At 37.5% G+C, this 12,585-nt stretch overlaps 1 protein-coding gene and 1 pseudogene across 2 annotated transcripts in view; one reads left to right on the top strand and one right to left on the bottom strand.

The window, feature by feature from the left end:
- 5-HT7 (5-hydroxytryptamine receptor 7) overlaps positions 1 to 12,585 on the top strand; it is a 53,742-nt gene that overhangs the window by 29,239 nt on the left and 11,918 nt on the right. The gene's annotated exons all lie outside the window — the stretch shown is intronic.
- LOC137582810 (coiled-coil-helix-coiled-coil-helix domain-containing protein 10, mitochondrial pseudogene) lies at positions 403 to 1,139 on the bottom strand (annotated as a pseudogene).

Here is a 12,585-nt window from a genome sequence, read left to right as displayed (position 1 = left end):
AGATAACAGATCGGAAGAGGAAGAACTTGTATGTATGTGTGTTAATGAGCTGTAGCGTTGGAGTTTGTGTTAATGCGAGAAAGAGAAGAAAGTATTTGTGGGTCGGAGAGAGAGATTATTGTGAGTCGAAAGAAAAACGAAATTTTGTTACGTTTTTCGATGCAATTGCTAAATCTTTAAAACTTTTTAATCAATTTAAATAATATGTAATGATATTTATTCATTGAGAAATTACAAAAAGTAGAATCCAATGAAGAATAATTTCTTGAATTCCCAACGGATTGTAAAGTGACGGATTCTAATTAGATTCGAATAGCTTGAGTAAGTACTCCCCTACCCTCCCCTGCTCATACCTGGCTTAGCTCCTGAACTAACATAGAAATATATTTGAGAGCGATCTGGTTGCATTTTTAAACTGCTGAACTTTTTTATTTTAAGAACTTGCTAAATTTTTATGGATTTATAGAAATTTTCGTATTCAGAGAAAGTAACCAAAAATTTTGTGTGAATGCAAAACATTCCAAGCAGTTGTCCCAGTGAATGTGCCTGATCCTAAAGATTGTAACGTTGGCGACATCGTTGCATGGCCTCGTTGAAGCCCTGGCAGACGGTAAGATCGCTGTTTTCCTCGCTGCACTTGAGAAATTGTCTAATCTCAAAGGAGCACGGACCGTCCTCAACCAATTCGCTGCGGCGCTGGGCTTGGGCCTGTGCCGCTGCTGGTTCCGCCTGAGCTGCTTGACCTCGACCACTGAAAGCCCCTGTTATGCCGGCGCCAACGGCATGGCCGACAGCCGATCCAACTGCAACTCCTGTAGCAGTGGCAGCCATATCCTTGAACACATCGCCGGTACTACGGCCCGTTGCGGGTGCTGGAGTTGGAGTTGGCTTGACTGTTTCTTTCGCTGGTTGTTGCACCACCGTCGGCAGTTTACTCTGGCTGCTGGTACTCTGCCTGCGAACCGGTTTGACATTGGAGCTGCCCGAACGCTGACGTGGCATTTTTATCAATGAATTTCAGCTTAAAAATGCAAAACCTCTGAAATCGACCAAAAAAATAACTGTGTTTGATTGTGTATATTTTTCAACAACACCCACCTGCTATAAGTTTTCTGGAATAATTTCGAATGCCAACACATGTACCTTTGACATATAAACCAAGGCCCTCTAAGGGAATGCCACAACCCAAGCAAAACATAACGAAGCTAAACCGTCAGCAAATTTCCCCAAGGAACTGGAACACGAGAATCATCCAGGATAAACATTGTCAGCTAATTTATATTACATGGCTATTCAGTAAGCAACCAACTCGGATGTGTGGGGTCCCGTTCTATTGTCTCACCAAGCTGATTGCATGTGCATGGTTGAGTTGGCCTCAAAAATTGGCTGGCTCGCTTCCATTTGCACGTTTTGTTTTTACCATTTTCAGCTTTCCAGGGAAAACTGTTGAAATAATAATTGGGCAATGTCAACAACGAATTTAATGTTAGTAGCAAGCAGCCATTAAAATTGTTATTATAACATCAATTTTTTACTAAGCCCCATAATCTTTTTATGTATCTATCTTAGTTTGATGAAACATATTTTTACGAGAATCAAAATGTGATAAGCCAAAATTCGTGGAATGTCAATCAAGATTTTATCATCTCTTTGAAGAATAAAAATCTCAGATTACTTACTTAAAAGAAGATATTTAATATAAACCAATTTTAAATTTTGTTTTCCTCTTCCTGGGTACCTTTTTTTTTGACTTTGGGCCACATGGCACAAATTGGCTCACCAAATGAGCAGAGCATAATTTGAATGAAGTTTATTTTGGCTAATTTGATGAGTGGAATCCCCATGTGTTTGCAGCGGGTTAATGTGCCAAACAGAATATTTTATTAAATTATTGCTAACCGCAAATATAGCACACACACCAAACTCATACACACACACACACACACACACTAGACGGATGAATGGTGGCTGTGTTGCAAATGCCGCTTGATTGATGCCATTCTATAGATGTGTGCAGGGAGAAATTTAACCCAGCCCTCATCTGCCTCATCTTCCCCAATTTTGCGACATGGTGCTATGTGGTCATGTTAATCAGCAGTATAGAATTTCCACTCACACTGTTGTGAATATTTAAGCAAATTATATTTGGCGCGTTGAAAATTTGCTGGCTGTCATTTCTGTTTGCTGCCATTGAAGTTTTCAGCTGCCAAGCGAATGAATGTGACAGCAGCTGGCTGATATCTATGACCTGAAATAATTTCTATAAAAATGGCAAAGGGAGAGGGGTTGGGCGGTGGGGGAAGAAGAGTTTGTGAAAATGGATCGGTGGCTTTAATGCTAATCTCATTTTGTTTATTGTTTTGGCTACAACTTAATTTGCCTGTCGGTCTGGCCTGAAATGTTTATATAAATCAATCAACATCAATAAACATTCTCGAAATTCCCTTCACTTATGCCTCAAGATGTGTTGAGTTAATGTTGATGTTGTAGCTGTTGTTGTAGGCTGCCCAATGCTAATTAATAATCTCTTTTTTTTTGTTTTTTGTTTCCTGATGAATGTCTGTGGGCCACTTTGGGGCAAGGAAATCGCAATATGTTTTCATTACTCTCTGACAGCTACTTTAGTGCCATGGCAACTATACTAAAATTTACCAGAAACTGTTGCTTTGACATATTGCATGGGAAATGCAACCATCCACACATGCATACACACACACACACACACACACACAGACTTGGTTTGCGGCGAGGAGGGGTGAAAAATAGCAACGTACTTATTAGTTCTCGGCTGCCCACGATACGGATTTGAGTTTTGCATAATAATGATGATGATGATGATGATGATGATAATGATGATGGTGACTGAATATGCTTAAAGTGGCATGCTTTCAATTTGTTTGCCCGTTTGTGATGTGTGCCTAAGATGATAGCACTTAAGTTGGATTATGTGGCAGACGCATGGTAATTGCACCAGTGCGTATGATTAATATGTGCTCATTTACCAACTGGTCTTATCATACTTAACAGCCTCGTTGAATGAATTTAAATAAAATTTGATTAACATTCAAAATGAACTGTTTTACAAAGCTCTTTATGTAATATTTAGCTCTACATTTTATAAATTACTATTAGTTTAAAGCGTTAAGGATTGAAACATTAAAATTTGTAAATATAACAAACGACTGGAAAGTGTTGGACTTAACAGGATTGGAACTTAAAGTCAGTTTATATCAACTTTCTGTTATCAAATTCTTTAAACTACATTCAAAAACCTTCCCTGACTGGTTAATAGGGCCCTTTTTGAACGTCTCAATGGGTACAAGCCAATTCTTTACAATTTGACTATAAATGAATGTAAATTCCTGGAAAAAGTCATTAAACTATTTGATGTTCAATATGGGGTCACTAAATTTAAATTTATATTTACATTATATTTATGTTCAAAAGGGAAAAAACCCGAAAGAAGCATTTTAAATTTTAACCGAAATAAAATCTTATCAAATTAGCAATTAAATATACCATTGGACTGGAAAATCGACTCTTAATTCATAATAATATTATTTACAGTTTGATGTAATTTAGTTGCTGCTAACCCATAAATCCAACAAGATGTGATCACATACTAGATTTGTTTTTTGGCTTATCGTTTTGTTCGCTATTTTTGCAAAAATCAATTCTAAATTTGAGTTTACAAATATCAAATGTGAAAGCCTTGACAAGGCATTTTCTGGTTTTGAATCTTGTTACTTGAAATCGATCAACCGAACTTACAAATACTTTACAGTAAAAGTGAATTTGCACCAGCTTCCAGTTACCAATTTTTCGGTAAGAACCAAGAAGAATGTCCTTAAACACCATACATACATGTCTATTCCAATTGCAGACCAATTGGGTACTTTTAAAACGTTTAAATGGCTATAAACCATTTCTTTATAATTTTACTGTGGATGGATGTAAATTCCTAAGGAACGTGAACGCAGCAAACCCAGTGGCTAAATATTTCTTTGGTTTTATTTCACAGTACGCCAATGTGAATCATAGGTGTCCATTTAATGTATGTTGATTAGTTGTCAAATATTGTTTATGATAATTCTCTTATTGAATTTTCAGCATGACATTATAATAGAGAAGGTCCCTATTAATTCCTTTGATTATCGATTGTCCAAACTGTTACCATTTCCTGAAGGAGACTATTTGTTTGATACCGCATGGTTTGCCTATGGTGTTATCCGGGGCTCTGTTAAAATATATGGAACTCTTTCATAAATAATCAGTATTATTATCAATATTTAGATGAATTATTTGTTTTACTGAAAGAATGTAAACATTTTAAGTTGTTTCGGAAGTAAAGTGGATTTTAAATTAAAGTTGAGACCTTTATTTTATATTTGCTGTAAGACATTTGGGGAAAGTACATAAAAAATGGGTAAAGGTTTTTTGTTTTCTTCGTAAAGATCAATTCAAAAAGTTAATATTCTATTCTTGTTACTTATAATCGGTAACCCGCTGGTGTACCACAGGTTTGTGTGTGTGTGTGTAGAATTTAATGGTACTCTTAGTCATAGTTATTATTCAAGCAATTAAATATACCATTAGACTGGAAAACCTACAATCAAATCATATTAGTTACTGCCAATCGAAAGATCTACAAAAATATATAGATGCGGTCACACTTTGTGGATTTTGTAGAATCTAAAATACGTTTAAGTTAGACTAATACTTTCTAAAGTATTAAACTAAAGAAGTTTTATAAAATATTCTTAAATATTTATTTTGAAATGTTTAAAAGTAAAAATTTATTAAAATCCTTGATGAATTTTATGTCGCCGTCATTCAATGGCCTTGTATCGAAAAAAAACACATTGACAATCGTGGTTGTGACATTACTCAATGAAAAAAAAAGGATAAGATTTCAACTCTGGTAACAGTCGCATATGCATATAAATTTTGGATCCCAAAAACAATGATTAAAAGTATTGCAAATACAGGCGCTGTCGACGTGGCCAAAATGTCCAACAAAAAGTGCTTCATGATTGCCTTTATTGAGAGCCAAAAAGTGTGAAATTCGATATGGCAAACGCATACAGTCGGGCACTTTTGCTGGAGATTGCCTGTGTTGTGGCATCATGAAGAGGCCAGAAGTGGTGGCTGGATGAAAGGAAGCTTTCAAATGGTGGCTGAAAAATGAAAAAAAAAACAATGAAAAAGTTGGCAAACAATGCGAAATTGCAGGCTGTTTGGAAAAGTGCTCGAATTCTTTGTAGGTGTGAGAAATGTAGTCATCTTTCTCTCTGTCTTTTTCTCTAGGGTAGGGAGTATTTAATTTAATTTTCAAGAGTTGTAATTGAAATGTATTTAATTTAATATTTTTCATGAACTGTCAACTGAAACCCATACAATGTAATAATAAAAAAAATATCAAAATAAATTTCCAATTGCCTGACCAATCGATGCATTCAATCGCATCAAAATTGTGTAACCAAATTACATTGGTTGAATGGCCAAATAAGTGCATTAGGCAGCAAAGTGGCCAACAGGGAGTGGGAAGGCGTGGTGGATGGTTTCTAGTGGGAGACGGCAAATGTTTGCGAGCTTGTTAAAAATGTTTGTCACAAAATCCACAAAGTACTTATATGTGCGTGCAAACAGACAGCAATTGAGAGGAAGAGAAAGAGAAAGGGAGTCAGAGCCAGACGGAAGTTTGGTGGAAGCGGAAATGCATTTTCGAAAACCGGAAATGTATCTGCATTCGAATTGCAAATAGCAATAGCAATGTGTTGTTCTTGTATGTATGTCACCTGCTGCCAGATACACGGCAAAATGGTTGTCCAACATAAATATTTATAAATGTGAAGGTTTTCAACCTCCGGGGTTAAACTGTAAAAAAGCAAAACCGAAAGTAAACTCTCAACTGTTTCCACTGGCTGGGAATTGCAAATACGAAATGGGAAAGTTGTTGTGGTCAAAGGAGAAAAAAGTTAAATATGCATTGCAAATTTCGGGCTCATGTGGAAAATCATGTTAAGCCAAAATTACTTAAATTCGCTTAACTCGCTTCAACTTAATTAAACAAATGAAACAAGTACCTACCACATTCCCTGCTATACGGTCGTCTAGCCTCATGCTAAAATAATTTGCATATTAATTAAACCTTTCAGCTAAAACTTGGCAAGCCCTTAAGCTAAAAGGTCAAATATCAGAGTCCCTAGACCGCAAGCCATAAGCTGACCACACGCACACGCACATGCTTGAATACACACACACATACACACCCACAGATGGCCTGCTGGTTCATTAGACTCTACTGGCAAATTTCCAATGGGCACGTCAAAACAATACAACACCAAACATAATGACTCCGACACCGACTCCAGATCTACCAACCACCAATTTCGTCTTAACACAACCCACAAAACTTTTCTTTCGCTAAGCAGCCTTTAAGCTCATCAAAATTTCATTTCATTACATTTCCCACGAACAACGAGCAAAATAGAAATGGATGAAATGGACGAAACAATTTGCCCGTCAACCAAAAAATTTATCTTGCTCACTTTCGGGTGTCACTTAAATATCAATTTAATTTCCATAATACAAAACCCCAACCAACCATCAACACAAGTTTCTTATCAAACAACTGTCAACTGGCGGCATCCTTCGGGGGCTTTTCGCTATGATTGACACGGCTTTCCTTGCCTAAGAATAGGCACCGAAAACTAGTTGAGAGACAAACAACTTGATAGATTCAAATAATAATGAAAATAGAATTTCGGAACTGACAACCAAGCAAGAAGTAGTCCACTTATGTCTCTTTCTGTGTGTAATATTACTAAGTGCAACTATTGTTAATTGTATTTGACAAGCACTTCGAGCATGATAGCTGACATAAGGAGCATTTGGCGAAAATTGTCATAGCAAACGAACAGACAAGAAGTTTGAAGAGATCGATTAAATAAATACCAAATGCATTAGCAGCAAGCGATGGCACTAAGAAGTTATAAGAGTTACATTTTCATATGAGTTCGGTAAACTTAAACGCATTAGTTTATGTCTCCAATGAGAGGGACATTTTGTAAGGAGTCTATTATTTTAGTGAGGATTTTATTTGACCCACAATACGTTTTCACTAATGGCCAGTTTCGTTTCGTTTCGTTGTGGATTGCTTTTAACTTGCCCGGCATTAAAAATAAAACAAAAAATATCTATTCCACTTAGTTGCAAGGGGCATGAGCAGAAACTACAACAACTAGACACTAAACGACGACTAATGCAAAATGTATTTGTATATAAAAAAGGGAAATGGTGTGGCTATACAATATACATACTTATATATGTAAAGAAAGGAAACAAAAAACAATAAAAGCAAACTTAAAAGTCCATTAAAATTGTTAAAGCGACTTTATAAAAGTTGCCAGACCGCGTCAAGTTCATGGCTTGAACTGAGTGGGCGAAAGTGTACTAAACTGGACTGAACTGAATGGGATAGAATGGGTTTTGGATTGACTGACAGATATATGAACTTGCGGCGGGGTCCGGATGCCACTGCCACTGAGAGATGCGGCTTCCACTGCGGCTGTGGCTGATGTTGCCGACAATAAATAGAAATCTCAATTTACGATGCGTTAGCACTAGGCACTAATGCCATTGCATTGTTGTTGCTGTTCCTGTTGCTTTTGTTGGCTTCGTTGTCCTGGCATTGGTCTCCTCCCTTGGCTGGTCCATGACACGACTTGTCCGCCACTCACTAATGGCATTTGTGATGGTTGCGGTTATAGTTGCTGTCATCGTTGACTATGATGTTGATTGGCGAATCGACGACGCGACACATGCATGGATATCCATGGTATCTCCTATCTTTGTACCCTTCAGTCGTTAAAGTGGATTTGTCCTGGCCAGCAGAGTGAACGAAAGTAGAAAATGTGTGTTTATGTTGATATTAAAAAGTTTTTTCATTCGCCCAATCCAAAATGAAAGCGAACAAAAACTTAACCGCCTCATAGTTCAATTATGCGATGAAAGTTAAGCACTTTAAAAGTTTCTGATACGTGACATAATTTGTGATAATGCACATTGAGCGCCATCATTGGTCTGAATTCTGTCAGACGCAGACAGTTGTCATCCCTGGGGGAATGAATAGCGACCAGAGAAAAGTACACTGGCCAACAAAGTTTTAAAAGAATTTCGAGTGGTGAGTGAAGTATATGCTTATTGATTTCCAGTCGGTACTTTCTGTTGAACAGTGTAGCATTGGGAGCTAACAAATCCGATTCCTAGCTCAGACAACAATTTGTGAATCGTCAGTTGGGTTGGTGGGTTGGTGGTCGACTGCCTCAATTAGAGAACTCTGACTGGGAGTTCCGTTTTAGGCATTTGAGCAAATTAGCCACACACCGTTGACGGATGAAGATGCACCCGGTTAGCCGGAAATTGCATGAGGGCGGTTGAAAAGCTAGGAAACGATAGCAATGGAGGCGAAGTAAAAACGCCGCAACCTTACTTTTTGGACATTAAGTGAACTCAATGGGTTTTTTTTTTGTTTTTGTTTCTCTGTAAAATCGCCCAAAAACACCCAAGCAGATCAAATGCTAGCGGACTTGCGGAGTTGATTTGGAACAAAGACCAGCTAGAAATGAAACCGCGGCTAATTGGCACTTGAATGGAAATTCTAACTCAATTGGATGGACGCTCAATTGGCTGTAAGAAGCTGAAGCAGCAGGCGAACCAACATCGTAAGAAATGAAAAGGTTCATGGGTCAGAGTAGTCCAGGACGTAACATTTAATTTGGCCCTTTTTACTGTTTACGCAGCCATTGTTGAGACTTTCAGATAGTTTCTCTTTATGCTTGTTGGCCCAACGAGTGGCAGTTCTTCCATTCTCTTTCGCCAATTATCGCCATTGCTGTCAGTTGCCAATTTTTAATGAGCTTTTCGCGATGCAAATTTCTTTTTCCTGCTGCTTGCCTTTAGTTTATATTTCATGATGTGTTTCTTCTCGCCCAAGAAAGTTTCTGGCGATTTGCATAGGAGTATTCTGTATTCTATCATTTTCAAATTGATGAATTTATGCTGTCGTCCAAGTGAAACTAGAAACAAAAATAATAATAATAACAAACTCTACAACAACAACAACAGAAACTTTGTATGGTTGCAACAAAAAGTTTCGCCCGATAAACACACTAAGCATCTATCCGAGTTGCAAGTTTTCAAAGTGCTCGGAAAATAGGCGCCAAAGTTTTGTACCAAGAATATACATAGATGGAGGACATTGTTGTTTATGTCGCCTGTTGGTTGTTATCTTTTTTGTTGTTGTTATTGTTCTTCTACTTTTTCGTGTTGCTGGGGCGACAGAGAAAAGAAAAAAAAAAAAAACTTTTTAATTAAATTCCCATGCCAAGTATAGCGACCGTTATTATTTTTAAAATTAAAAAATTCCCTGTGGAATTTTGCAGAATGCAAAACAATGAAAAAGGAAAACACTTGCTGACAACTTTTTATAAAGCGGAAAAATTGCCACTTTTCACCTAAACTAAATTCTTCCAGTGAGAAATCAAAGTTATTTACATGGCCAAGCAAATCAGTTAACTAGGTAAGAAAACTTACAGTGGCGAAATTTATCTTTTCTGTTTTATTTGAAAGCAAAGCAATAATCTTATATAGCTGCAATTATGCAATCGAGTTTTTGATTCAAACAATATTTATTTATATTTTAATAGCTGTTTTAATATGGTTTCCTTTCTTTTTTTATTTAATGAAGCTTCTTGCCTTTTATGTGAACTTTTTGTTTCGCTGAGAGCAGCAATCGTAAAAATGAAATTGCATCTTTTTACTTTGACCTGAACATTTTACAGATACATATACTTATTACGTTCTCCCTGGCATAGCTGGCTGCTTCATGTTATTTGCCGTTGGCTCTTGGAGGGAAATTTCATTTGCTTTTCATTGGGTTACTCCGGCGTGCGGATGCAGCTGTACGTTGTGCAACCTTATCCGCCCTAGCAACAGGTGCTTGTTTATTACCTAGGCTGTCTTCGGGCTATGGTCAGTTTGCTTGCCCTTCATCCTTCTCCATGGGTGGGCAACTGTTGCTGCTGTTTGCATTTTTATCGCCAACCGCCTTAAGGGAGAAAATGTTTGCTGCGTGCAGGAGGCAACGGAGAAACGTTTCGAGTAGGCGGAGAGGTTCAAACAAACGCCAACAGCAGGCAAATCAATGAGTTTAAAGAGGGCGTAACCAGAATGGATGGCAAAAAGCTATTTATTGACAAATGTACAGGAAGAATTTCCACAAATTTCAATCTGTTCGTTTGACATAATTGCAAATCTGTTCCCATGCAATTAGTTTTATAATTGAACAAGGAAAGTGGTGAACCTGAAGTTTGCGTGACTTAATATCAACCAACGACATTTGTACCTGTCGTACCCGGATTGATAATACTTATAGTCACCACAAAAGAATATCCATCAAATGGCGAAAAGAAAAAACTTTTCCAACAAGCTTTCCGTTTCTTTTACTTCGATTTGTCGGTTTTGTTTTTATCTTTGGCTAAATTTAGCATACGTTTCATGTCAGAGCGCACAGTGAAGGAAAAAAAACTTTTTGGACAAAAATTCATGGGAAGCATTGCCAAAAAAATGGAAATAAACAAGCTAAAAGTCGAAAAATGAAAAAAATTCAATTCAAACGTCACATTGATGCGTCATAAAGAAATCATAATTCTATCGTAAAGATGAAAAGTAAGAAGGGAAGAGGCAAGCCATGTCATGAGAGGGCCAGAGGAAGTAGAAGAGGTTTCCTTGATATTCTATGCAAGAAACGTGTCTGTCAGCATTTTGAAAATCTGGTGAATGTCTGAACAGCTTGTCAGAGTACTGCGAGGAACGCGCCAGCATATGTATCTTATGAATGAAATGGCAAATACGCACACACACACACACACATATATAATGGGAACTTTTCCTCAATGAAGGCGAACGTGAAATGCATCAAGGTTTTGATTGCCAGTGGCCCATTTCTTCTAGTCAGTTGACAGTTTTTGGCAAAAGCAAAGAATTGATTGCGTTTGCCTTCTTTTGAATGCCGCAAATTGCAAGTATCCGAAATTCGATTGCTAGTTCGTTCAATGGCAACACAAAGCATCAAATTGAGCATGCCAAAGCGAGTGCTGATGATTGAGTGTAGATAGAATCCACATACACAGGAGAAAGAAATCAATCAAAATCTCAAAACCGCAAGGATTAAAGCAAGTTCATTTATTTCTTACAAAGACAAGTTTAATTCTTAATGGAAGTTTCAGCATTTTGATTATTTAGATTGCTTCTGCTTGTTGCTAACTCAACTCTTCCCTCCTAGTTCACGGGAATAGCCATGTAACCATTTAAACCACTTAAAAAGAAAACAAGCACACTTTTCACAGCTCAAATTTAAACAACGTCCTTGTTCATAAGCATTAATCATTAAAATTGCAACTTAATTTCAAAGATAGCATTTGCCAGTCCATCTTCTTTATGCCGAAAACCCATTTATCTTGAATTTCCTTCCGCCTGGTTTCTATTTTAAAGAAAATTGATCGTGTAACAAAACTGTCGCGTCCTTATTCTGATATTCTCGAATTTCAATCAAATACCAATATTTACATTTTTCACTTAGCCAAGCGAGGAAGAAATATAAAAGCGACAAACACAAAGACAAAACAGAGAGGAAAAAAAACAAGACAAAAAGGATGGAATGCGTTTTCGGGTAATATAAAATTGAAAACGAGCCACTAAAGAGTGGGCCAAGACAAGGACCACGGACCAAAACTGCCAACCCGCTGAGCTGTCTGAAATTGAAAGCTGAAGCTTCTTTGGTAGCCTTGAAAGAAAATAAGAAGAACAAAAAAAAAAAAAAAAGAAGGAGAAACGCCAGAATTAAACTAATATTTATCAAAGAGATGAGCGAGACGTGCTTCAAGCCAAACAAAAGCGACAGCTGTGTCGGCGCCAGGCCAAAGTGCCATGGAAGGAAATGAAGAATAGCACCACCGGGCAGAAGGCACAAAGAAAGGCCCACAACTAAGCGGAGAATGCACTGTCATGGAGATGGTTCTAAGAAAAGTGACGTTGTCAAAAACCAGCATGGAAAATGAATGGACTTATTCCTTGCGCCGTCATCTCTATGTGAAGTGCCTAGCTAACTGTTATGCCCCCCCTAGCTCATATGCCGGCTTCAGCTAAACAACTAAAAGCAGTGGAAACTTTATGCTAATTAGCAGCTGCTAACCAACGTTTAAAAACTTTGCACTTAACTAACAATGACGGCGGGGCGGCGCAGTGAGGTGTGTTTGTGTGCTCCTGGATTTACGACCATCCTGACAAAATTCTGAATTTTGCAGACGGATTTTCTGTACGTTTTGTTCCTTTTTTTGCTGTTTCATTCTGCGTCGCCGTTTTATTTATATATTTTTTTTGGAGCTTATTATTGTTTGTATTTTGGGATGCAGTTTCAAATGACACAGCTGGTTGCTTCACCATAAAATACAATTATATATATGTATATAGTACATAATTGCATTGAAATGGCAAAATAAAATGGCTATAAATATGGCCATT

Source organism: Drosophila tropicalis, unplaced genomic scaffold (genome assembly GCF_018151085.1).
Source record: "Drosophila tropicalis isolate 14030-0801.00 unplaced genomic scaffold, ASM1815108v1 contig_859, whole genome shotgun sequence".
Classification (NCBI taxonomy): Eukaryota; Metazoa; Arthropoda; class Insecta; order Diptera; family Drosophilidae; genus Drosophila; species Drosophila tropicalis.
This window is presented reverse-complemented; position numbering and strand designations above follow the sequence as displayed.